Consider the following 27,763-nt stretch of genomic DNA (forward strand, 5'->3'; position numbering starts at 1 on the left):
TAGCATGTAATGCACAAATGAAATACTTATTTATTGTGTCTATAGGTTCAATGTTCTGAGTGATATACCACTCATATCACACCCTTCTCAAAGTACCCGCAGGCCAAAGTGGACCAGGAATCAGGCTGGTTGGTAAAGGTATTATTTATTTATTTATTTATTTAATTTCAAATCAAACACATATTAATATATATGGGGCAGCAATCACCAATGTGGTGACAAAACAATTCAGAAAGTAAGTAAAGCAATTGGATTCACTTATAGCAATCCAGAAGATAAAACATAGGGAAAAGAACAATTTCGGTTTGTTGAAAAATAGCGCTTAGGTTAAGATTTCCCCTGCAAAGTTCTTAATTCACAAATGAGCAATTCTTCACAGATGTAAGTAAGCAGAAAGTATTCAGGTATGTAGAACATTGTATAGGGTTTGAATATAATTTTCCCTCCCAAAACAAAAGAGAAAAACACTTTTAGAAATGTACACTTTTAAATGACAGTTGAAAATGGCTTTGTGAAAACAATGAAAATGTGCAAACAGTTCTTAGTTAAAATTAAGTCTCTAGCTATAAAATTGAAGAAGTTATGCAAGTTTTAATGAGAGGCGTTTTTGAAACTAAAGATGCGAAAATGAAAACAGAAATCAGTTTTTAAATGACAATTATGCTTTGGATTGGATTGGCCATTCTGGTCACTGGACACTGTAGATTAGCGGGATGGCTAATTTCAGCAGGCAAGCATGAATGATAGCAAGCCAGATTGGATCAGAATGATTTCCCTTAAGTTTGGGATGATTCAGGATTTGGTCCTAGCTGAAATGATTTCAGCAAATGCTGCTGGCTTTGGTTTTGCAAAGTAGCCTGGAACAGGACAAGATAAAGAATTCTGGAACAGGGTGTTACGCGGAAATAAGGATGGAATCAGGAATCAGTGTGTGTCTGTGTGTTGTGAGGTTTCCCTGTTTATCATGCCAAGTGATATCACTAAGTTTATGGTAGGGGCAGACTTACAACCCACACCCAAAAGTCTGTGATAGGTCAAATGAACTTGCTTTTTTTCTGGTTGGAAAACAGAAAGGGCTGTCATTTTTATGATGTGTCTTGGGAAACTCCCACAGTGATTTGGACCAAAAATTTACTTTCCCACAAACACACATTTCTATAATTATGCCCTCTAATAAAATCAGACACATACATTACAAATTATTTTGTGGGTTACCTTTACCTCCAACTCCTACGTCAGTGAGAGCTGGCTTTGTCTCTCTGTGGAATTTTGTCAATTTTAATCAAAAAGATTTGGCCTAACAATTCCTAACCCGGTACATATCTGTGCAATCACCCCTGGAACACGGGTATACAATATTAGATTTGCAGCATTAATAGTCTTGGCGCAATTAGTGTTTCTTTATAACTTTTGTCCCTTATGCAGTACCAGGTTCAATCAAGTTTTCACAGAACGAGCATAAAATTAGATTTACATCCACCAGATTTTAGATTTATCCTCCTTCATGTGGCAAAGTTAAAGGTTTCAAAGCTTAATTACAAATAGGCATTTAACCACCAAAAATCCTTAGCAGTTTTTTTAATCTTTTCTTTCAACTGGCAACAGCTGTCAAATTCCTTTGATCAGGGTGGGGTCCTCCTCCTTGAGGGGGAAGTTTCCTGCCCCTCCCCTGTGCGGATGAGTGTTCAAGCCTGGCATTGTCTTTTCTTGAGCCACAGACGAAAGTCTGACAAGGTTCTTTGTCCTGAGTATGCAAAACCTCGCAGGAGCAATTAGTCCTTCCTGCCAGCAGTAAGGTCTTACCCTTTCCCAGGCTGAGGCTATGAAGCAGAATTGTACTTAACTCTAAACTGGGTTTTACTTTAAGTTACCTACATCTTTCATTAAAACATATAAAATGCACACAGTTATCAGTGTATTTTGACATTAGCAATCCTTTGACTTTTCTTCAAGAATTAAGCCTTTCAACCTAAAACATGCTTTTAAACAGGTGATTTTGCACTTTCTTCTTGAAAAACACATTAAACTGAGTTCTTTTAAATCGAATTTTCCTATGCAGTACATACACATTTAATTCAGCATTATTTCTGTCGTTGAGCGCTGGGATTTGTTTGCAGTCTGTATGTATGTATCCAGCCTTTGCTTGGAGTCCTCCCTGCACAGCTGAAATTGTTACATGTTGCCATTTTAGCCAAATTTTTCCTGTTGAACTGAAAACAAATATTGCTGGGCTGTTTTTTCATGAGATACATTTCTTAGCTGATGTCAGTCAACGAGGCCCGGCTCCTTTGAGCCCCTGAATCCAACACTGGCTGATCTTTTACTCGCATGTATTCACTGGAATTGAATGGATTTAGTGCCAAAACAGCACTTTGAAGGTTGCAAACCTACATTTTAAAAGGCATTTTCTGATTTTAGCATCTCTCTGCTGTTTCGCTCCATGTTGACTGTGGCAAGGCCCACTGGCATGCTGCTGCAGTGAGGATTCTGGTTTTAGCCCCCACTTTGACTGTGTGTGGCAGGGGTGCAGCCTTTCCTTGGTTGTGACCCAAATGCAGTTTTGCAGATTTTGGCATGGATAGTGGTCAACACATCCATTTTGGGCAGTTTCTTTCACCATTTGTGAAGTAATGCAGTGGGGCACATTGGAATGTGATAAAATATCCCACAACACAACAAGTGGCTGGAAACAGGTGAGGAATTCAAAGATATTCTGACCTCGCAAGAGATATCCGTCTCAGTTGAAAGGTTTAGCACCTTGGAAGTGAGGCACCTCTTAAAGAAACCACAGATAAGGCACCAGGTGAAAGTTCATGGCTGGAGAAGGCATCATTAAAAATGGACCAGTGCCCATAGTAATATTTGTAGGACTACTAACCACAGCCTTCTTCAAAGAGCACATTGTTTATGCGGTGCTGGTCCCATGTGTGCAAAGCCTTTTCCCCTAGTACAGCCAGAAGCTCAGGATCCAAAAAATTCCTCAGCTGTAGGACACCTTATGAGCCATGTCCTATAATGGGTTCCTACTCTTCCTGAATTTAGTCCTACATCCAATTGAAATGGTGTGGATGCACCTCAAGAGATATTTGAAGTGGGTTCATAACCCCATGAAAAAGACTGCACTATTGATAGCATCAACAGTTTTTGGTCTTAAATACTTCACAGGGCATCTGCTGCAGTGCAATTGACCATATTAGAAAGGACATTCCAAGTAGTTGTTAAAACAAATAGGGTTGAGATGACTATGTGATGTGTGAACTTTAATATATATTCTATGAATTTCATCATTATTCTTTGACTGGCAATGCTGATGACATAAAACAAATATGTGATTCCCTCTATCAGCATACTGCATGTCATTCTCACTTTGGGACGTTGGAAGGGGATGGTGCAGGGAGGTGTTGCAGAACTTAATTTCATCCTAAATAAGTCGGTGTGCAGAACCTAGACAGAGAGACTATCTTAGTTAAAAGTCATACATTTTGTTTTTACAATGTGCAGATGATGCTTCAGTCTAAGCAGTCCATTGGAAATTATCTTGGTGCCTGGAGTGGGTGGCAGCCTTGGAGGTGCCGGACTCCGTTGCAGGCACCAATGAGACTTGGTGGCCAAGGTCTTGAGCCAGAGTGAACACACGTGCATCATGCTGATGTCATGAACCCTCGTAAAAGGGATGTCATTGGAACACAGTACTGTAACCTCATATCAAACTCTTTCAGGGCCCATATGTCCCAAATACATACGGAATTGAGTGGTTTTACATCAAGATATATTTGAGGGGGGTTCATAAACATTGCAGTATTTACAGTACACCTATTACCAACGTAGTTGTCTTATGGCAATTAACCCTGTCAGATAAATTGTATATTGTGACCACTGCACAAAAGGGATGGGAAATGCACTAGCTAATACTGTTCGGTAATAGGGAAAGACAGAGAAACAGCAGTCATTAATAGAATTGGAGCCATATGTATTTATATATATATGTGTATTATATGTATATATACACACACACAACACCAAAAAAGTTACGGCAGGTTTAAAAAGGTTTGAACAAAAATCCTTTCTCCTGAAATGTGAAAGTAGTATAGTCCATTTGAACCATGTCACCACATTCCACAATGCCACCTAGTGGCCATTGCTGGAAGTTCACCTCCGGTTCTGAGCACAACAGCAAGGCATTGTGAGTATGCAAATTAGCTCACATGCAAACCTTTTTCTCCAGGAAATTGTCTTCTTCTAAGAGGGCAGTGCTACTTTATAGATAGCTTAATGAACCCAAGACAGACATTTGCAAGGCTGCCAGGACAACCAAATACCTGTTTCAGCCTAATTAGGGATCATCCGTGTAGTATAGTCCTGACAGCTTTGTGGTTGGAGCATTTGGCCATGTTTTCACAACAAGAAAGTTATGGTGGGTTCAGTTTACATACATTCCTGCAGCATTCATAAAATAATACTTCTGGGTGGTTGTGGAAGCAGGACGAGATCAGACATTGCTCTGCGAGTAGCAGGAGTTGAATTCACTGTAAAATAAGGCTGTGCAGAAAAACATAGACAGAGAGATAGCTCAATTAAAGAGTGCCATTTGTTTCTGTTAAGGCACAGTTGATGGGGCTGACTGCACCGTCTATTGAAAATCAACCTGGAGCATAGGGTGCCGAGCAGTGCACATATCCTTTAATGGATGGCAGGAATACTACTCTATAGCTCATGGCAGCCAGTTTGTTGTCAATGAGTGGATGGGGGGCTTAATGAGCCTAAGGGGTGCTAGCTACTAGGGAAGGGTAGGTAACAATCCATCACTATTCACACCTGACTGCTATGGACAGTGCTCCCAATTTGTTTTTACAGTGCAGATGTATCTCTTAGAACTGGTGCTACAGTAACCTATACTGTATGTTTTAACACATTTTTAGAACATGTGCTACAGAAACCTAGGCCTCAGTCAGTTCACCTTGCCTACTAACACCAACTTAACTTAGTAGTTCTGGTTGTTATACGCATTTACAGGAATGGATCCCTATGTTTACTGGATGTCTTTCAGATAAATGGTCTAAAAAAAGCCTGTTTAATATAAATGTATGTGCAACCCGTCAAGAAAATAACAGTGTCAACACTGGAAGAGGGAATTGAATTTAGATTGTCTAGACCCAGTTGACTGAGGGTTTCACAAACATGAAAGATGGGAGCCTGAATGCCTATGTCCCTCAAAGTGCTTCTACGTCACAAGCTTTGATGGCTCAACTGTTAAATGTACTGTAAACTGAACGCATTCAAATGCCTACATCCTATTACGATGCAGGAGTTGCGTGTGCCAAAAAAATAGATTTAGATAAAGGCATGACTTTATTACATTTGGAAAAAAGCAGGTATGAAATAAGAGTAATAAGACATAATAAATAAATAAAAACAATAACAAATAGATAAATAAATAACAATAAATAAAAACAAAATAAATGATGCTCAGTAGCGCCTACTGTATATGAAAACACCATAACACTGGTGTTGGGGTTCTAAACTGGGTACACAGCTGATTGTAGTGTTTATCTAGTTGATTGAGGGGTTTACCAGGGTCAAACCTTGGTATCCAATTGATTGCAGGAACATTAGAGAGGCCTAAATGTCAAGGTGCTTGAGAGGACCTATACATCACACTCTACTCCAACTCTTAACAGATTGTCTGTGTGTGTTTGTGTCCAGGGCTAGGTCATGCAGCTGCAGGTACTTATACCCTCTTTGAATTGCAGTGAGCCACCTAGGATTAAAATGATTAAAAAAACATCTCAAGAGGCTGTCTGGAATGTATTGGAGATTAATGAGGTCCAAAACAGTGGCAAGATAGAATTTTTGGCCAATAAAATAGAGCAAAAAGTACAAATGTTGCTCTCAGCTACAGCTGGATTTTTTTTAATGAACATTAACGGGTGCCATTCAATAGGTAAAACAAGCTCTGATTCAGGCTTTGGTATTGGTACCTGCTCAGGACAATGGGAAATAAAAGCAAATGATATTGATCATTTCGATATTCATAAACCATAGTTATAATCTCTATACCTTCCTTGACTTTCCACTGAAGCCAGACTGGAAAACACCTTTTGAGCTTCTCCCAAAACCACAAGGCTCAGCGATCTACATGGGCCAGCATACATCTTCATAAAGCAGGTGGGCTTTGCTGGAGCGTGATGCTCGAGGGGTGCTTTTTTTCGGATTTCAATGCAGTGCTAGCTGCCATGTTTATTACTGATCTCCCCCATCATGCAGTCAGTTTGAATGTGTTTTGGGGGCCTTGCTTTGACCATGATTGCCCGTTGTTTGTGTGCCTTTACCACCTTCTGAAATGGCCACCCGGTGAGTGCCCTCATCAAAGCCCTACCTGATGCAGCTTCATGCCGCAGAGTGATTGGCCAGTTACTCCTTCTTACTGGCCAATCCTGAAGCCGTCAGGCAAAAGCTGGCCCCCCTCTCCAAGGTCCTACTTCTAAGGGCGTCCTCTTATTTCTTCATGGCGTCAGCACACCACGACAACGTCTTCTGTACTATGAAAGCAGTACCCGGCCCCAAGAACCTCTTGCACCACTACAGCTTTACTATGAGTTGGCAGCTCAACTAACTCGATTTCTTTTGACTATTCTATGCTTGCCATTTTTGTTTTTGTGCTTCCATTTGTGCCTCAGCTAGAAATTGAATTTAGGTATGCTTTACATCTGTTGCCATTATCGTGTGTGTGCCTCTTCCTGTCACCTCTCCCCCCCCACCTCCTCGCCACTGTGACTCAGGCACTTACACTTTCAGAGCTGCTGTCATGCACGAAGATAGTCTCATTGTTCTGTTCATCTTACCCTCCTCCTCCCAACTTATTTATGTAAAAGCATTGTTGCAACCACCATCAGGCACGTACAATAATTTATGTTCATATTTTGTAATCAGTTCTAAATTTTGTTCTATGTTGTACCTCTAACGCATAGCACTTGCCCATTCTGAGTGTTCCAATGCCTATTATGAACATAATTTTTACTCTACCTCCCTGCATTGGAGCACTTTGAAACGCTTTCTTCAAGTGTATAGGTTCTATATAAATGACCAATAAATAAATAATATCTTATAATGTCTGAAAACATTCAGTGAAGGAATAGGAAGGATGGACAGAAGTAGGGAGGGAGAAATGGGTGCAAGAAATATGGAGGGAAAGTGAAAGTTACCTTCTGGACATCAGGCTAATTATTGTTTTCGCAGCAGGAGAGAACTTCGTAAAGTGTCTTGAGATGAGAAACTTAAGGAGGTTTGAAAGTTCAGTAGGTGGATCAGACCTAAGCTTGAATACCCATTTTGCACGCCTGCATGAAGGGTGTCAATAGACCTACGAGCGACAAAGTAATTGCAGAAGTACACTAGCAATGGTGTCTGATGTCTAATTTAAAACCATGTGGGTCAGACAAGTAAGGACAATGTCTGATTGGGCAGGAGAGGTTTGGGAACCAAATGTGAACCTGGAAATGTTTTTCAAGGTGGCTCCATATTACACCCTGCAAATAAGCCCAACCCTTACAAGTAAGGTTTGGTGGGTTCCCTCACATCAAGATTTGGAAAACTGTGTAAAAATAGTGAGTTCAAAGCACATCTGTTCCTATATAGGTATGAGAAAGTAGTTAAACATAAAATACTGACATATAACATATAATAAGAGTGAGGAATAACTTACTGGAAGCTTTGTAAGACATGTTTACTTCAAAGGAGTATGGAAACTGAGGAGATATGGAAAGAATGGGCCAGTGTGCATGGGGAGATGGAAGAGCAGAAAACCAGGGCACCCACACAACAGTAGCCCATGGTGCAGAGGCGCAATGGGAAATCTGCCGAGTTCCCTGTAGGCCAGTCCACCATTGGAGGGGAGCGATATCCCTGCAAAGAAGGTTGGGGAGCTGTTGATACAAGAGCCAAAGATAAATATCGGGGGAATGCTTTACTTTTACTTTTACACGCTAAACGGGTGAGAGATCAAAAAGTAACAAGAAAAACATGGTTTCTTTCTTGTCTCTGCCATCAGGTTATTGATTGTCTGGAAAATATGACATCTGAAAAAGGGAGCATATAAAAATTTAACAGAGCAATGGGAAGCATGGGATACATTGTTAGTATTGCAATTGGAAGTAGGAATAATCATAGGTACTTCAGTGGCAGGCTGTGAATTAATCGATTGCCTCGCTTCATTGAGGGCTCATAGAGATTGGAAATTGCTACAACTTTATGCTGAGGTTCCTAATCCTCCTCAGGACTCGTTGTTTGAGAAGCTGCCTGAGCAAAGGCACCCTAATATCAGCACGGATAGGCTGACATCCTGCTGTTCTGATTTGAAGATCAGAAAGTCATTGGCAGTATGGACTACAGGTTGTGAAAGCACACTACTACAGGTTGTGAAAGTAAACTACTACAGGTTGTGAAAGCACACTGCTACAGGTTGTGAAAGCAAACTACTACAGGTTGTGAAAGTAAACTACTGAATATTGATTCTACTGAGGTTGAATCGATAACACACCCTTGCGAAGTCAAACTTAAAATTATGTTTTAGATTGGATTTTTAATAGATCCCAAGTGTTGTCTTTATCAATTGTTATATCGTTTTAATGTCAACATTAAAGCTTTTAACAGGCTTCCATTTTATTTATTGAAACATCCTTCATGCAGGTTTAGCAATGATTTAATGAGACTTCTTTTAAACTTACTGTTAACCAATGAAATTGTTGGTGCCAGATCAGTGATAATCAGCGCTAGATTGGGGATATTTATTTATTTGGATTTGTAGAGCGCACTGCAGCCCGAGGGCATCGAGGCGCTATAGGTGAGCAAAAGAAGGCTTGATTCAGGGTTACATGAATGCTGCCCAAAGTTTCCTTAATAGTGAGTACATGATATAGTTATAGGTACTTACAGTGGATACAGTGACGGTTACAGTATTGACACTGCATAGAGTAAAGCATACATAATACAGGGTAGAACAGACAACTTTTTAGACAAAGATCCTCGTTTTGATGGCCTTGCGGAAGGCCGCATGAGAGTCATTGGTCCTGACATGTGGTGGGAGGGCTTTCCAGTGGGTGGCAGCCAGTGGTGGGAAGCTACTGCCACCAGCACTGGCTTTTCATTATTTGGGAATAGTTATCCTGTTGGAATAGGGGGTCCTAGTAGGTCTGGAGCACGAGGGGTTGGATGATCTTTGCACCAAGTATGGGGGTGCCAAATCGTGAAGACACTTGTGAGTCAGAGCAAGGGTTTTGAAAATGATCCTTTCTTTGACTGGTAACCAATGGACCTGTCTCCTCAGTCCAGAGATATGATCTCTGCGTGAGAGCCCGGTGGCGGCCCTAAGGGAATTATTTTGAGTAATTTGGAGTTTGGCCAGTTTTTTACTGAGGTTCCTAGGAGGAGGACGTAACAATAGTCTGGTCTGGATCCAATTATGGCTCTAGCGATGGTAAGACAGTTCTCTTTGGAGAGGAATGGTCTAACAGAATGAATCAGTGTGGCGTGGTAAGCTGATGCCGACGTGATGGCATTTACTTGCCTGTTCATGGACAGGTTGGGGTCGAGATACACACCCAAGGTCTTAATGTTTTCCGAGACAGTGATTGGGATATTGTCAATGGAGAAGAAGTTGTATTGTTTATCCAACTTGACCAAGGTGGATGGGGATCCAATCAGCAGAAGTTCAGTTTTCTCACTGTTGAGGCATAACCAGTTTTCTGCCATCCAGGATTGGATCGTGGAGTAAATGGAGTGGAGGGTGTTCAAGTCCGTCAAGTAATCACCCAAGAGGGGGATGAGCACTTGGGTGTCATCAGCATAGTTAGTGTATGAGATGCCCAAGGTGTCCAAGATTTTAAACAATGGCCTTGTAAAGAGGTTGTAGAGAGTGGGGGCAATGCAAGAGCCCTGTGGGACCCCGCATTTGATGATGCTGGGAGTGCAGATGATGATTCAGAGAAGACCTTCATCGCTCTATCCTGTAGGAATGAGGTTATCCAATCGCAGGCCTTTGGAGAGAAGTTGGCTGCAGTGGATAGATGATGGAACAGGGTCTTGTGGTCTACCAACTCAAAAGCGGCTGAGAGGTCAAGGAGGAGAAGGAGCGCAGGTTTGCCTATGTCTCTGAGGCCGTCCATCTGATTTTTAAGGTCAAGGAGGGCTGTTTCGGTGCCAAGAAGATGGTGGTCTTCTAAGAATTTCTGAACCTGCAGGTAGGCTGCTTTGACCAAGATTTTTAGAAGAAAGGGAACAGTTGTGATGGGTCTGTAGTTCCCAGGGACCGATGGGTCTAGGTTGGGTTTTTTGAGGAACAGACAAACCCAGACTTCCTTGAGTCCAATTGGTACATATCCAGATTGGACGGAGGCATTGATGAACGCTGTGATGAGGGGGGCAAGGGAGGGGGCACAGTCCTTGATGACCTGGGCTGGGCAGGCATCTCCTTTGCAGTTGGATGGTTTGATGTATCTGAGGAGGGCAGTGACTTTGAGCACAGACATGTCCTTAAATTCAAATAGCGGGGTTTGGCAAGAGTCAATGGGAGGTGATAGGAGGCTGTGGCTATTGGCGATGATAATGTTAAGTGCCTGTTGGTGCGCAATGATTTTCGAATGCAAGGTGTCCAGCTTGTCGAGCATGGCGCGTTGAATTTTATTGCACCAGGCCTCATCCTTAAGAAGGGCAGAGGGCGGGGAGGCCGGGGTCTCCAGTTCTCTGAAGATGCTGAAGATTTCTTTCATCCCAGATTTGGCATTAGCTATCCTGGTGTTGAAGGATAGGGCTTTTGCCTTGATGATAGAGATTTTGTATTCTTTAGAAAGGGCCTTGAAAGTGGCTTTAGTGGTTTTGTTGGGGTGGTTTTTCCAAGTGGTAAGTGCAGCCCTTTTTTTGGAGCGTAGTTGTGCAAGCTCCTGGGAGAACCATGCATTGGCATGCTTCACTTTTTTGGCTTTTGTAAGGGTGAGTGGAGCCACGGTGTCGACAACTTTAGTGACAATGCTTTTGAAGGCATTTGTGAGTTCCTCCGGGTCGTTGGAGAATGGGGGTACTAGGGCAGGCACCGACAAGTGTTGGGAGAGATTTTTTACAGTGAGCTGCCGAGCGCTTCTTGAGAGTGCTGCAGGGAAGGGGACGGTAAGTTTGGAGGGGCCTTTGAGGTAGTGATTTTAAATTTAATGCATTAATGGTCAGACCATGGAACGGGAGTAACCTCAGTGTCATGAGGAGGTACAGTTGTGGTGGGAAACGCAATCTCGGGTCCAGCCTTTAGTATGAGTGGGCTCAGTGATGGCTTGGGAGAACCCAAGGGTGGAGAGCGCTTTGTTGAAGGTGGGGGCGTGGGAGTCATTGGGGTCGTGAAGCCCTAGGTTGAAGTCGCAAAGGAGTAAGACTTTAGATGTTGTTTTTAGGTTGTCTGAGAGCGAGTGGATGAGGGTTTCATGGAAGTCAGTGACAGGTCCAGGAGGGCGGTAGACGATGTGGATGGCAATGGTGGAGTTGTGAGAGAGCTTATGTTTAAGAGCCAGGTAGTCAGAATTAGGTCCAAGGTCACCTTCAATCCTTCTGACTGAGAGAGCCTCCCTGGCAATGACAGCGACACCCCCACCTGTATGCAAGGAGCGGTCCTGTCTGTGGAGTGCACACTGGGACATCTGCCAAATGGTACATGCCGCTGGTGGTGGGGGCAGAGGTATTGCGATGGGCTGGCGAGCTGAAACAGGGTGTAGTAGCATGAGCGAGGCCAGGTGGCACGAGGACAATAGTACCTTCAGGCGACACAGTTGCAGTGGCATTGTAGAGTGGCAAGGCACAAGTGACGTCGTTATCAGGCAAGATAACATCAGCTGTTTTGGGGTGTAAGGGATCAGTGACATCATCAGTAACAGTATTGCATGCCAAGGTAACAAGGGCAATGTCAGGGTGCAGGGCAGCAGAGACATCCTCAGTAACATTATTGCATGCCAAGGTAACAAGGGAAATGTCAGGGTGCAGGGCAGCAGAGACATCCTCAGTAACAGTATTGCATGCCAAGGTAACAAGGGCAATGTCAGGGTGCAGGGCAGCAGAGAACTCCTCAGTAACAGTATTGCATGCCAAGGTAACAAGGTCATTGTCAAGGTGCAGGGCAACAGAGACATCCTCAGTAACAGTATTGCATGCCAAGGTAACAAGGGCAATGTCAGGGTGCAGGGCAGCAGAGACATCTTCAGTAACAGTATTGCATGCCAAGGTAACAAGGGCAATGTCAGGGTGCAGGGCAGCAGAGACATCCTCAGTAACAGTATTGCATGCCAAGGTAACAAGGGCAATGTCAGGGTGCATAGCATCAGACACTGTAATACATGGTGAGATAGCAGCAACATTGTCAAGGGGCAGGGCACCTGTGGCAGTTTCGCGTGGCTCAGTGCCGTTGGTGCAAACAAGGAGCCTAACCAGAACAGAGTTAGTGCGCAGCCATCCCGTACAGAGGTGGGCAGCCTTGGTTGCACAATCGGTGCCACTGAGGGCAGCAGAGGGCCATGGCCTTGTAGGCAAGGATAGCAGGCATGCATATTTCGATGCACACAGGTGGATATGTACACGTGAAGATCGAATCTGTTGTAGCAGCGGCGTTGTTGGTAGGTGAGCAGGGGTGCCACTAAGGAGTGGTGCGTGCCCCGAGGAGCGGTCAAGCGGTGCAGCAGCTACTGACGAGGACAACATGTGGCTGGTGTACGAAGGTGAGCGAGATGATGGCGTTGGCAATGGTGGAGAGGGCAGGCCATGCCGAAGCCGGTCATCTGCTGGCGTGGTGGGGTATTTAAAATCCTGTGTGCTCATCAAGATGGTTGTGGTGCATGAGCAGGCCTCCGCATGGGTGGGGGGCTGGGCGGCCGGTGGCCTTGTGGTGAGGGCAGAGGGGAGTGCAAGAGTGGTGCCTTGTGGAGGCGGGCAGGGCTCAGGGGCTAGATCAGTAGCTGGGTGAGGTAGTCTGGTTCTCAGCCGCGCCATCCTGTGGGTTAAGTTAGGAGGGGCAGAGAGGGGAGGGATGAATGCAATGCGGGATCGTAGGTGGGAATTTCTTTCCAGGAGGAGGTACAGACTACTTCGAATATTGGTGCACATGGGGGTCTGACCCTTGTCCCAGGAGTGCACAGTGGTGGCAGTCAGCATCGTTGAGCAGTGGAGAGCTGCAGAGAGGGAGAAAGGCCATTTCCCCCGGCCTTCTCCCTGCGGCTTCACCTGCCGGTCTCCTCCTCCTCCTCCATTTAATGCAGGAGGGGAGGAGCTGGCAGGGTGCTGGGGCCAATCGGATATGTAGAGCTGATAAGCTATGCCATCACTGTAAAATAAGTATTGAAACTCTACGTCATTTGGTCATTGATTGTCCCTTTTTAAATCTGTTGAGATGGCAATTATTCCGGAAATGTGTTTATTACGAAGAAGCTTTGACTACAAATTATTTTTGGTTTCGAATTCTAAATGCATATGAAATGCCCTTGAGTGCTATGATTTTAGAGTGTTTATCTAAAGTTTTAGTGTGAGGAGACTATGTACTATTATTATGTATTTTATTGTATTGTATTGTTGAATTTATACTGGAGTATAAAATCAGTTGCTGTTTTATTTTACTTATGTATGTGTTTTGCAGAAGGTTTGTTTGTAAAAAATAAATGCAATAAAGAGGAAGGATGCCTAATAAAGGCTCTATCTAGAAATGAGGCAAGAAAGAGTATTATGGAAATACTGGATTTCTTGTTATTTCAGAGAATGTAGAGTATTAAGTCAGTCAGCCTGTCAAAAAAAGTTAATTTCTTATAAATTACATCACTCATTGTTTACCCAGACATTCATTTACATGTTTGCCCTTCATTTGGATTTATTAATGACGTATTGCTGATTTGTGAGGCACGAGCAGCAGTACAAGATAGCTTCATTGTGCCCCAAGTGGGGGAAAGAAGGAAGACAGTACAAAGGAGGAAAACAGAAACTGATCATCCACATGTCTTGATATATTCATATCAGTATAGGTGCAAGGGAAGGGACAAGGGGGAGTGCAGACCTGTCTCGGGAACTCATGAGAGGAACGTTCTGTAAGACAGGCATATTCTTTAAGACACTGCATAGATACAAAAATACCGAAAATGGGAAAAGCAGTTTAGGTTCGTTGTTTAGTTTATTTGCTTATATAGCGCACCAAACCCAGGGGTATGTAGGCGCTTTTGCTTACATATAAAGACAGTGGTTACATAAAGTACAGTTATTTACATGAATAAGGAACAGTCTCGTACAATGAGATATAACAGTTAATACATGAACAAATAGTGGTCTCCTAAAATGACAGTAGGATACGGTAACACAGAGAGTGGGAGATTTGCAGAGTATTACAGATTAAATAGAGATGACTTAGAATGTGCTATAACAGTTATCAACAGAATTTTATACAAATAGGGCAGTGGAGGCATAGTGAGAGACGTCTAGTGTTACAAATCTAGACACAGGTCATTCGTATGAGTTAGACAGAAATACATGGTAAGCGTATTAATGTGTGAACAGTGATGGCAATGTATTCTTAGTTCAGTTGGGAGAAAAGCCAAGATTTCACCTTGTTTCTGAAGGCTGGGAAAGATGACTCTACTCTTAGAGGAGGTGGCAGAGAGTTCCATGTGTTATCTGCCAGCAGTGGGAAGCTAGTCCTGCCGTCCTTGGGCAATTTGAATTTTGGGATATTGAGGCAGTAGAGATAGTTAGCTCTAGTAGGTGCAGAGTATGCAACAATACGGAAGCCTGACATCCTGCTGTTTTGACTGGAAGATCAGAAAGTCATGGAGACTGTGAAGATGGCAGGGTAGCAGCAAGCTGGTGCAAATGACAATGTAAGGTAGCAGTCTCAGAGGTAAAGAGGTAAAGAGGTAAAGAGGTAAAGAAGCCTGCAGGAATGTTATTCCAGCAGGAATGTTTGCTTGAAGAAGAACATTTTAGGTTGTGTCCTAAATTTCAGATCGCTTTCTTTGATTTGAATTCCTGGTGCAAGAAGGTTTCAGAGGCAGGGGGCTCCTGCTCTAGTGCGTTGGACACGATATGCTTCTTCCTGAAAATTACCACTGGCAGAACCCTTGTTACCTTGTGACCATGGTTCTTATGAACTGAATTGGTGACATTGGCCTTAGGTCTGCTTGCTGTTTTGGCCCAATCTGGCTACAATATTGATAACACAAAACCTTTCGAGGTGCTGTTTATCATTTCATCATTAGGTGACTACTTGCCATTCAGCAGCGATGGCAGCAACTGTTCCTACGTGCTCTGGTCCTGGCCACAGGTATGCTGCAAGTTGGGGGAAAAGTGGGACATAGAGGTGTTCAGATGCCTGCTATTCTCTGTAGTAGGGGTGAGCATGGCATTGGAGACCTGCCTGATATACCTGTGATATACTGGGGACACAAGTTCGAACCGAGTGTGACCCTCATCAACCGGCAGAAAACATCATCAATTGGTATGAGCTTATGTGCTGCTAAGTGAACCGAATGTTCCAGACATGGCACAAGCATGCCAAACAATTGTAGAGGGCCATATAACAAAGAGCCCTATAGTGTGAGAGCCAATGATAAGTTGCGTTCTTAGTAGTGTTGAAGATGACTTGCACTAGAGGAGGGGCCAAGTTGTCCACCTGATATTAGAGACCCAATCACAGCCCGATCCTGATTAAAGGTATACTTAGATGTTCCCCTTAATCCTATCACAATCCCCCATAGGTATTTCTTATTGGCCTCGTAGTATGACGTCATGTATGAAGAATTTTTAGTATATAAGTGTGTTTTTATGTGATTTGCACAGAGAGAGCTCGAGCGAACGTCCGTTGATGTCCGTTGTAAATCCCTGTTTTAGATAATTGATAATAAAACAGAAATACTTTGCCAACTTCCTGAGTTGGTCCGATTATTTGGCATCAGAATTATTCTGTCTCCACCCACTGCATAAGTGTTACCAAAAAGGGCTCTAACGCTCAACTCCGCTACTTCGCCTGCCAAGGTACCAAAGGTACTGTAACCAGGAAGAGCCTCTTTGAGCCTCAGGAATCATCCAGGCGTCCCAGATTCATCTTGGATCCTGTTCTCCTGTGGCATCTCAGGGACTTAGGGGTGGTGGTACCTATAGAAGAAAAGCAGAGCATTATTGAACTTATTTCAACTAGTCGTAATATACAAGATAAAGTACAGCCTAACTTTTCCCTTTTAGGTTGCCCAGATGGGGAGATCCTCACACAGTATCACTATTGAAGCCTAAAGAAAGTATACTGTCAATGTTCCTAAACTAACCTGCCTTTCTTCTGTGTTCTATGAAGTTACACCTTGGTTAGCATTTCTCATTCTTTTTAAAAACTGTCAGCAGTTGGTGCATTTTAATAAATCTAAGTATAGCGTGTTACAGTATTTATGTTTTTGCCATTATTAGAATATTCTTGCCGGAGTACAAAGTGTATTATTTATGAAGATATATTTATCTGAAACTTATTTTATATAACCTGTGTTATCACCTAACATATTGTGTGGATATTCCTTTGTGGGGGCTTGGGGATTCACTCAACTCAACTCAAGAACCAGCCTGCATCACCTCCTGAGAGACGCAGCCTTGGTTGCTCGTCCACAGATACCCCATAGAGAACCTTGGCAAGGGTGCTCTGTGCTCCTACCCCAACCATATAAAGGACAGAATTACAGATAAACGCTATTACCGCCGCATTAAAGGGGCCTCCCAAACATGGGTCAGGCATGTTTACCCCCAGCTCAGAGCTGGGGTAAACACGCCGGAACAATTCCCATTTCCAGGTGCTAATTGCGCTGAAAATTCCCCATTGGGTTCAATGGACCCAATGGGCAATTACTGTTACTGCCCAACCCTTGATCCGGCGCTAAAAGTGACGGACCGGTTGGTGGTAAGGCTATTAGCGTGGGCAGTAACACGGTGGTAATACCGCCGGGATTCTGCCCAACTCGTGATGAGGCCCGCAGTGTTTAACCTAGCTACTACAATATATCCACACTTTTGGTAATTTAGGTTTAGTGGTGTATACTGGTTTAACTTCAATATAAACAATGAAACGTATTTCAAATGGAAATTGACTAGGATGAGCTTAGAAGCTCTAGAGAGTGCTGGTGAATTAAGAGGAATAGACTTTGAGGATAAGTCTAGGGCAGAGTTTATAGCTGCCCTTGTGGATTTCATGGCAGATTGTGATATTCATGATGAAACTGGGGAGAACTCTGATGGGGAACTTGCCCCTGGTGAAGTCACACATGCTACTAATGGGATTGCCACCTCTCGTGCCACTTCAATTCCAAAACCCAGCATTGTTTCCCAGGGGATACCCTAGAAAACGAGTTATTGAGGATGAAATTAGCTTTTGAATACAAAAAGTTAGAAACTGAAGATGAGTTGAAGAAAGAGGAGTTGCCACAGCAGTTTATACTCAAAGAAAGACATCTTGAACTCAAAGACAGAGACCTTGATCTCAAAAACAGAGACACTGAATGTCAAACACTCCAGCTAGAGAAAGCAAAGGTGGAAACCTCAGCTAGACCAGTTGAGAGTGTCAGGTCTCCTGCTACCAAGTTTATGAAATATTTGGTTGGTGCATATGTGAAGGGTTCCGACATCTTCGAATGGATAGAGGCATTTGTGATGGCTTGTGGTATCTATGATGTTTACAACAGCGATTGGGCTAAGTGTTTATTGAGTAGATTACCCCAGACCTGTTATAACTGTATTGTGAAACTGAGTGTGGAAGAAAGAGGCCAGTAGGAGTGTACGAAAGCTAGTTTGATTGCCAAGTTTGGCAAGACACCTTAAGAGGTTCAGGGATTATGAGAAGCGAGAGAAGATGTCTTGGGTTGTTTAGGTGAGCGCTGCACACATGAATATGATGGGGTGGATTGATGGTTAAAAAGTGAAGTCTTTTGTTGAATTGTCTCGCCTCTTATTTTTTTAAACTTGTTCAGAGACTTCTTCACCAGAACTGTGTCAGTGCACTTCTGACCGGAATCTCTTGGAACCTTTAAGTTGGCCATGTTGGCTGATAAAAGGGTCTCCTACAGGGTGTCCCCTAAGGATCCCAGTGGGAAGGGCTAGAGGGCAAGGACAAAAAAAAGGAACCTTTCAGAAGGCTGGGGAGTCCAGGAAGCAGCGCCATTTGAATAAGCGTAAACATTCTCTGTCTATGGCGCAACATTCTAGTGGGGATACGTCCTGTGGGGGTGGGTGTAAGAGTAGTGGTTCTCCTGCTTCGAAGCAGGCTTCCAGTGGATCCAACTCAGTTCTCTGCATTACTAGCCCCTGTTGGGGGTGGGGGCCCAGTACCACAAGAAAGGTGACCCCAAGTGTAAGAGTAAGGCACTTGGTGTCCAGGCTGTCAGCCTGACCTAGCTTACCCTATGCCTAAGGTGGAGGGAGGCCACTGTTCTCCCCTCATCTCCAGGAATCACCTTTGGTGCTCCTGCAGAGATTTCCTTAGTGTCCCTTGGGGCCTGCGACCAGTACTAGGAAGTACTGGCTACTATCCCACAGAATACCTGCAGATTTGTCCTCTTTAATGGCCAGCCTTCCACAGGTTTGAGAGACACCTGGACTAGCATGACAGTGGTGGCCAGGACACTACTCAGGCCAGAGGACTATGTAGGCGCTTCTCTGAGAACAACCAGGATAACAGGTGGGTCCCCAAACCTTCTCCAGTAGTCCTAGTCATCATCAAGATTGATGACAAGTCAGCCCAACTTCCTGTCCTGGTACAAGATAATATGCCTGCCAAAATCCAGTTGGGTAGTCACCTAGCTGAGATGGGGTTGATTTCTGATGGGTTACCCCTCACTGCTGCTGCCATTACTAGGTCCCAGGCCAAACAGGTTCTGACTGATAGTCAGTTACCCAAGCCAAAGGGGAAACCCCAGACAAAGAAGAAAAGAGTAAGAAGATCACCTCTGTGAAGTGGACTCCGGTCTCTTCCTGCTGCTTCAGCAGCACTCAATGTAGTCCAAGCTCCCGAGGGACTCGGCTCAATGGTGACCCTAGACTCAACTCCTACGGGAGAAGAGCCAGAGGACCCTCCTCAGCTCAAAGGATCACCCTGATCTCCAGTGCTTGTTGGCTGATCTAGGGTGGATTTGTGTAAGGGTCAGAGAGAGTGTCTGAGGAAACAGGCCCGGGTACAAGGTGAAGTGCCTAGGGCTTTTAAGATTTATTGGGAGGGTGAGCTCCTTTATAGTGAGCACACTGAGCCCGAACATGGTACAGTTAAGAGGTTGGTTGTGCCCAAGGTATACAGGCCCTTCCTTTTGCAGTTGGCACATGAGGTGCCCTTAGCTTGTCATACTGGCACTAAGAAGAACAGAACAAGCAAAGGCTCTGAGACCACTTTTATTGACCCAGGATGAGAGTAGAAGTGGAAGCCCACTGTAAAACCTGTCCAACTTGTCAGTTGCCTGGCAATACTGGGGCAGTGTAATTGCCCCATTGCCCCATTGCAGCCTTTACCAGTGGTTAGCACACCATTCGAGAGGGTAGGCATCAACATTGTTGGTTCCCTAGACCCTCCTTTGTCAGGTGGACACAGGCTCATCCTGGTTCTCATAGTTCATGCCACTAGTTACCCTGAGGATATACCCCTTCGGACCATAACAGCCAAGGTGGTTGCAAGGGCTCTCCTGGCCATTTTCACCAGAGTTGATTTTCCTAAAGAAGTGATTTCCGACAGAGGATCCAACTTCATGTTTAGTTACATGCAACCTATGTGGAAAGAATGTGGTGTAACTTACAGGTTCTTTACATACTACCATCCTCTGACCAATGGTCTGGTTGAGAGGTTTAACAAAACTTTCAAAGACATGTTTGGTGCTTAGGAGGAGCCCCTAAGGAGGAAATTGGATCTCCTCCTACCATGCATGCGGTTTGCCTATAGAGAGGGGGGGCCTCAAGAAGGTGTCGTTTTTAGCCCGTTTGAGCTCCTCTTTGGACATTCAGAGAGCAGTCCTGGAAGCCACACCTCCAGGTCCTGCCAACAAAGTGGGGGACTGTGTTTTAGGCCTCAGGAGAAGGATGGCACAGATGATGGGCAAGGTTTTAGCCAATCTCAAGGACAGCCAAGAATTGAAAAAGTAGTGGCATGACTTTAAGGCCTCGCACGAGGACTGGACTCCTGTGCAGGATATCCTTGTGATGGAGCCCAACTAGCCTTGAGCTTTGGCAGATAAGGGGACTGGACCCTTCAGGATAATGTCCAAGATGGGTGAAGTCATCTATCTGGTTGACATGGATATTCCTGGGGTAGCCCTTGAGGTCTTTCATGTCAACAGGCTGAGATGATTCCACAGAAGAGAGGTAGTCTCATGTCTCTTGCTAGCCTCAGAGCAGGAAGAGGATGAGAGTGAGCCCTTTCCTGATTTGCTGTTTAGCAACTCTCAGGATGTCTCAGTGGAGGGAGGGAATCTCTCTCCAGATCAGACACCAGAGCAGCAGAGGACCTGCAGGGCTTTGCTACAGCAGTATGCCCCTCTGTTCCCACTGACACCAGACCTCACCCAAGTGTGTAGGCATGAAATTAACACTAGTGACAGTGTACCTTTCAAAAGCAGATGCTTCAGGTTGTGAGACACAGTTAAGAACCACAACCAGGCAGGTGTTGCCATGATTTTGGACTTGGCTGTCATTGAACCCTCAACCAGCCCATGGTTCAGCCCAGTGGTCCTTGTCCCCAAGGCAAGTTCCCAGGCAGGTACCAAGGGTTGGAGGTTCTGTGTGGACTATAGAGGAGTTAATGCAGGCACCAAGACTTAGGCACACCCATTGCCCTGGACTGATGAGCTGGTGGACAAGATAGGTGCTGCCAGGTTTTTGAGCACTTTCAACCTCACCTCAGGCTACTGGCAAATAGCTCTGACTGACCCAGCTAAGGAGACAAAGGCATTCTCAACACCCGATGGGCATTGTCAGTTTAGGGTAATGCCTTTTGGGTTGAAGAATGGCTCTGCTACCTTCCAAAGGTTGGCAAATCCTGTTCTCAGTGGACTGAGACCTTCTGTGTGACTTACCCGGATGACATTGCAGTCTACAGTTCCATCTGGGGAGAGCCTTTGACACACTTGGATAAGGTTTTGCAGGTCATGAAAAGGGCCAATCTCACTATCAAGATAGCCCAGGAGAATCTTACCTACCTTGGTAATGAGGTAGAAGAGGGTCAAATCCAATCTCCTCCTAGTGAGTGCAAGCTGAACAGGACTGGGAAACTTCCTCTACTCAAACCCGGGTGAGGGCTTTTATGGGCACCTGTCCTATTGACCACTGACTACAGCAAACTCTTTATTGTGCAAACTGATGCCACTGACACAGGAATTCGGAGCCTTCTTGTCCCAGTTAGACATTTTATCAGTAGGCAACTCAAGGTTAGAGTACTTAGCAGGGCCACTGTTGAAAAGGAGTGCTTGAGCATAATTTGGGCACTTCGGCATTTTAGACCTTACCCTACTGGGTCTGCCTTCAAGGTCCAAACTGACCATAAGGCATTAAAGTGGTGTATGCAAATGAAGAGGGAAACCCCCAAACTGATCAGGTGGTCCAGGAACCTGCACGGGCTAGACTTCACTATTGATCATAGACCAGGGAAGAGTCATGACAATGCAGATGGCCTTTCTAGCAGGTATGTTGAGCATCTGGATGAGAGTGACCATCTCGTCAGAGATCAGTCACCCTAACCTAAGTCTGGGGGGGAGCAAATGTGATGCTGGAAATGCCTTTTGGATGGACAGGGCCTACTATTATGTGTCCTACCACTTCTTTGTGTGTGTGTTTCGGTATGTTTTCTGCCTCTGATGTCCAGTTTGGGCATCTAGGAGTGCAGCTCTTCATTTTTCCTTTCTGTGAAAAACGCACCTGGGATACCCTTATGGCACCCATGGGTGGGGATACAGTCCTGTACCCCTAGTGTATGTTTGTTTTTGGGCACATGAGCAGGGTAGGGGCTGGTGGCAGCTACATGCTGATTTGACTGTGGCTCTGAGTGCCCTCCCTTTTTGGGACACACAGGCCCATCCATAGGGATTAATGAATTCCTGAACCAAGGCAAGATGGCCCCTGTAGCCTCTTGGTTTCTATTGCCCTTACCCCTTGTTTCCCAAAGTCCTGGGAAGCCCAGACTCTGTCCCCTTCTCCGTGACTGACTGTTGGGTGGAAGGACCATATATGGCTCTGGGGCTGCCTCCTGCCAGACTTGTTGTAGCCTTCCCAGGGACTGTGTTTTTTGTGTACACCCTTAGGGTGGCACCTGTATGAAAGGAGTGTGAAGTCAACTCACATTCTGTTTTGTGGGTGTCTGGTTTTGGTTGTGTGATACAATGAAACTGAAGTGAATCCAGTGTAGTGCTTTAAAAGACTGGGTTCTTACTTCCAATCCACATTCTGTGTTATGGGTGTCTGGTTTTGGGTGAATGGCTTGAATGCCTGTGAGCCTGATTGGTTGCATGCCTGCATGAATGCACTCATATATGATTGGCTGGCTGAGCCTGGGTCAGTCAGAGTGAATAGGGAGCAAATGTGTAGAACTAGGCACCCCTCACTCATCAATTTATTCTGAAGCTGAAACCTGAAGCTTGAATGCTGGATCCAGTCGGAGATAGGAGTCTTCAACTGCATTTGTTCAAGGATTCCGAAGACTGCTGAACTGACCCAAGGATGGAATCAAGAGAGCACCTGAACAGGTGACCTCTTCCCTAGCTACGAGGGACCATAGTGCACTCTTCTTCTGAAATACCCTGGAAGCTAGTCCTGTGTGCCTGCCATCCGGAGAAGGGGTCTTGTGCCTGCCATCTGGAGAAGGGGTCTTTGTGAGTCAAGAAGATTAGTGCCAGGACATTTTGATCACCCAGGGTCCGGAGGACTATTTGTGACCACTGGAAGCCATATTTCTGGAGGAGGTGGTACCCTGGCATAGTGCTACTTAACACCGGGAGCTGCTTAAAGTTCCATTTCATTAAAGAATCCTTCAAAGGGGCATCACTGACATGACATTAGACCACTTTTACAAACTGGAGAAAATCCAGGGTCACTGTGTGCAGAGGAGGGTCCACCGGTGGGTTCCCATCACCAAAATCCTGTGGCGGTCATCTGCTTTACTTTTTTTTCTCCACTTTTAAATGGCTGTCATGGAAAGGGAGAAGGGACTAGATTTAGTCCCTTCTCCCTCTCCATGGTGCCCATCTTCTCTGTTTAATTTTTTTCCGACACTTTTGAATGGCCGCCATGGAAAGAGAGAACAGTCTTTTTGTCCCGTTCCATTGCGGCCATCTTTCTTTTTCTTTTTTCAGTTGCTAAACGCTGAAGCATTTGTCAAATCAAAAAGATACTATTAGTATCCCGATCTACCAGCCAGAGTACTAATATCAATATTCCTCTCAATGGGGGGTCATTACTGCTTCAGACCTGTAACTATGGATCCTGGGGCATTACCTGAAGTGGTAATGCCCACAAGCTCGGGGCTTATTGCTTAAGTAATGTCTCATATCGATGGAGGAAATGTCCTGATCAGCATTCCGGCAATGCACCTGGCCCCACTTAGGGCCGTCCAAAACGCTACGGCCTGACTCATATCAAGAAACAAAAAATTCAACTACATTTCTCGCCTCCTAATGGAGCTGCACTGGCTTCCCATTACAGCCAGAATACTCTTTAAGACTGCATGTATCACCTATAAGGCAACTACGGCTCACACACCTTGCTACCTACCTGAAAAACACTGTTTCTTTTTAAGATTACATTTATCCTCAGCTAGACCATCGCTAGGCTTGAGATAAAACTGCCACTCAAGAAAAGAAAAAAAAACAGGAAACAGCCCAATCTCTTGCTATGCCGCTGCCTACTGGAACACCATCCCAGTTGTAATCTGGACCACACCAATGCCCCTTACCTAATATATTTCCCTCAAGAACATATACAGCGTTCTGTTGCTTCTATGTTGGGTTTGTGCTATGTAAAACACAAATACAAATTCCCTCTTTTGTCTGAGTGCAAGTCATCCATTAATGCAAACGGTCCAATCAGTACATGACATCAGTTTTCTGGGTATTGCCTTCTAAATGTGTTTGTATTTGACCAGGCCTTTCTTTCAGGCCATGCCCATATTTTCAAAAACCACGACATAACCACGTCACCCTGGAAATGCAATTGTAAGGTGAGAGTTATTCTGTGAGGGAACCACATGCGGTAACACCAACATTACCTCCACATCCTTCTTCTTCGCCCCAGTACTTATTCTATGCAGGCATCCTTCTTTCCGGACAGTCTTATCCAATTAACCCAATTAAACTTGAAACTCTACCCCGACCAATGAGGGCAATGCCCAACACCCCCACATACTGAGTTTTACTCTGTTCTTCTTACAGTCTGCGAGACACCTGCTATGTTTTGTCCCTCCTTTCAGATGCCTTGACTTCTGGGCTTTTGGGGCACAAAGAGGAGTGCTCCTGCTCCTTTTGCTGAGAAGCGGGGGCAGTGAAGCACAGGGTGTAACCCAAGGTGAGTAGGATCCCCCATCATGGTCTCGAGCTGGGACTGGTGTCAGGGGGATCTGGGAACGCTATCCCTATCCCAATGCATTGGCTGTTGACTGATGGCATCTACCTTAGCCCCCTGCAGGTTAGAGGTAGAGCTCCGTGACCACCTTGCCTGTTACATGGCACCCTTGGAACAGGCAAGGAGGTCATGGAGATCCACCTCTAGCCTTCAGGGGGTTCCGGTGGCACGCAGCTGGTCCATGCTGGTCCTCCATAAAGAATATTCTGACCTGCTCGAATTTTGCTAAAGAACAGATGGCTAGCAGAACATCCCATTCCATGTGTAAGTCCCCATGTATCACAATAGATAGCTTAGGGGGAATGCGCTCACCTGGACAACAAGACCACTTGGAGCAACACAGGTTCGATCCACAAGTCTGTGCTTAGAAACCTCTAGGTATTAAGTATGTTATAAATAACCAATTACAATTATAGGATGGGAGGTCCTTAGGCACCTATTTCGCTGAGCTGGGATATCTTATTTGGCTGTTGGGATGAGTTTTCCTTCCTCAGCTAATACAGTGGTTTAAAGGGGCTCACATCTCTCTGCCAAGTCTGTTTAGTGGTGGCTGACCTGTTACTTAGCTGACCACTCTCAGGAGGCCTTAACTCTCGGGATTTGAGCAAGGTGGGTGTTAAGCATGTGGTCTTGTCCTCTTCCTCAGATACTGACCTAGAGAAACCTCCTCCTAAAAAGTGTGAGAGATATTGCTACAGCTCAGATGAAAGGATGCTGAAGCTCATTTGGATGTCCTTGAAGGAGGAAAGAGTGGAATCCAAGCAGAAAGGGCCCAGATCCAGGAAGCATCTCTACTCACCTTCCTCTTCCCCTCATCTTTTTATCATGTGAGGAGGATGTGGGTGGTTCCAGGGGCATATGTATGCCCATAAAATGATAAACGAGGTTCTCAGGAGAGTTTCAAAGACCCCACACTTGGGACCAAAGCTGAAGATCCTGCAGTCCAACAGTTTGCCAACGGCAATAAGAAAGGATTTCCTCTGATAGCAGCCATTAAAAAGAATATTCTGGAGGATTGGAAGGACTTTGAAAGATTGAGAGTGCCTCACTTCATAATAACATATGTACCTGCTTCAGTTAAGGTGGATTCTTTTTTTCCAGCCTGACAGGAAGATCCTCCATGGATGTGGAGGAAACAACTATCTGTGAGCTGAATCATGACACAGTAGATACTGCCCTCAGGACAATGTATGTGAGGGCCCATCTTTCTTTGCACACTGGTTTCTATGCCTCTTACATAGCCAAAATACTTGTTGGAGGACTTTTATGCCTTATATGCCAGAATGGAAGTAGGAGCGGATTGTTCAGATCTTATAGAAGCCATGCACCTTCAAACTGAGCTCTTGGCCGACCCTGCATACAATGAGGCCAGGGCAGCCATCTTGACCATGGGAACAAGTATTGCTGCCAGATTACATGTCTGTGCCTGGGACTCGAAATTGGACAATTCACAGAAGAAAATGACTTTGCACCTCCACTTTATGGGTACAAAGGGTCCCATTACCACATACGGGGTCTGGGTTGTCAGAATAGGGATTTACCGGGTCATTCCAACCTTGGGGGACCCGGTAAGTCCCCATTCTGAAAACCATTCCCCATTCCCAATCTAGCCCCCATAGGGCTCAATGGGAATGGGGAAGTAGCTAATAACGGGCCCGCAAATAGCAGGTTATTAGCTCCCTTGTCCCTTAGTGGCTCCCGCTAAGGGCGGCTGGTAAAACCAGCCAACCTTAGTGGAACCCACTAAGGGATCTTGCAATGCGGAGATAAGGGGTTAACGGCACTGGCATCCTTACCGGCGCTGTTAACCCCTTACCTACAAACTTCTAATGAGGCCCAAAGTCTTTTGGGGATGAATTCTAAAATCCAGTGGACTGTGTCCATAAATAAGCAAAGCAAGCAAGTTCTCTTCGCCACAAGCCATGATCCCAGGTCAGTAAGACTACATGAGATCAGCTTCCTCACCCTCGTTATTGAGCTGGAGCTGGTTGGAACACCAGGATTTCAAAGAAAAATGCAGAGGCCTGCAGGTTGTTCTATTAAAGGGGGATGGACCACTGTGAGAGTGCAACACTCCTAACTATGCCAAAGTCACTTGGGTTGAGGCCAGACTTCTAATTTTCAGTCAACAATTGGAGTTTGACATCTCAGACCGTTTGGGTTTTGTAGGTGATTCACCAGGGCTACCAAATTGAGTTCAGATCATCTCTGTAGTTTGGTCACACCAACACCAAGGGATCCAGTGAAGGGAAGGGCTTTGCTGACAGAGGTCAATTTCTTTCTGGAGAAAGGGCATGGACTTGGTGTCTCGACAACAGCCATGTGGGACAATGCGTAGGAAGCTGCACGTTTGATAAAGTCCCATGCCTTCCTCCCATAGCACAGAAAGCCTCCCGAGAAGGGCCCTTAGAACAGGTGCTTCAAATGTAGCCCTGACATAAACAAACCAACCTCATGCTAGGGTGCTGATAGCCAGAGTCCTTTTGAAGTAGGCAGACATTGTAAGAACAAGAAAATATCGAGGCTGAGTACCACAAAGGAAATACACCAATCAAGGGCTGAAAAGATTTGAGATCTTTTATTACTGTATAGTTTACAAAGCAACACAGATAGTTATCTGTCTCTCAACACCCCGCAATGTGTACCAGACCGACAGAGAGAGGTGAGACGTCCAGCACTCGGACATCTAAACATTCGTGCTTTTATACAATTTCGAGTAACATTGTCCAGCCCCTCTTCACGTTAATAATTTGTGGTCTAGAGTTCGTGCCTAGTTCACATACGAATCATACAATATTATACAAGGGATTACACAGGTTTGTATTTCCACGGAGGCACAATGACGATGTATGTTTTCAAATCCTACAACAAGCATCATTTATGACTATCTTACAATTGAGTTCTTCTTTTGTCCACGCTCGAGGTTTGCTTTACATTGTCCCCAGTGTGTATTCAAGGATGAGTCTTGTGAGCGTAGACAACACTTAAACAACAGTTCATATGCAGTGCAAGGCCTTATTGCCTAGTCTAAACAGTCGGCTCTTGGACAGTCTAAACATTAACAGAACTCAAAGGTCGGGAGGCTTGGTTGCAAGTTGAAAAACCCAGTCCACCATTTTAGAACAGAAAACATACGAATAGAAATCAAAAT

The sequence above is a fragment of the Ambystoma mexicanum genome, chromosome 7p (genome assembly GCF_040938575.1).
Source record: "Ambystoma mexicanum isolate Mex_15411 chromosome 7p, UKY_AmexF1_1, whole genome shotgun sequence".
Taxonomy (NCBI): Eukaryota; Metazoa; Chordata; class Amphibia; order Caudata; family Ambystomatidae; genus Ambystoma; species Ambystoma mexicanum.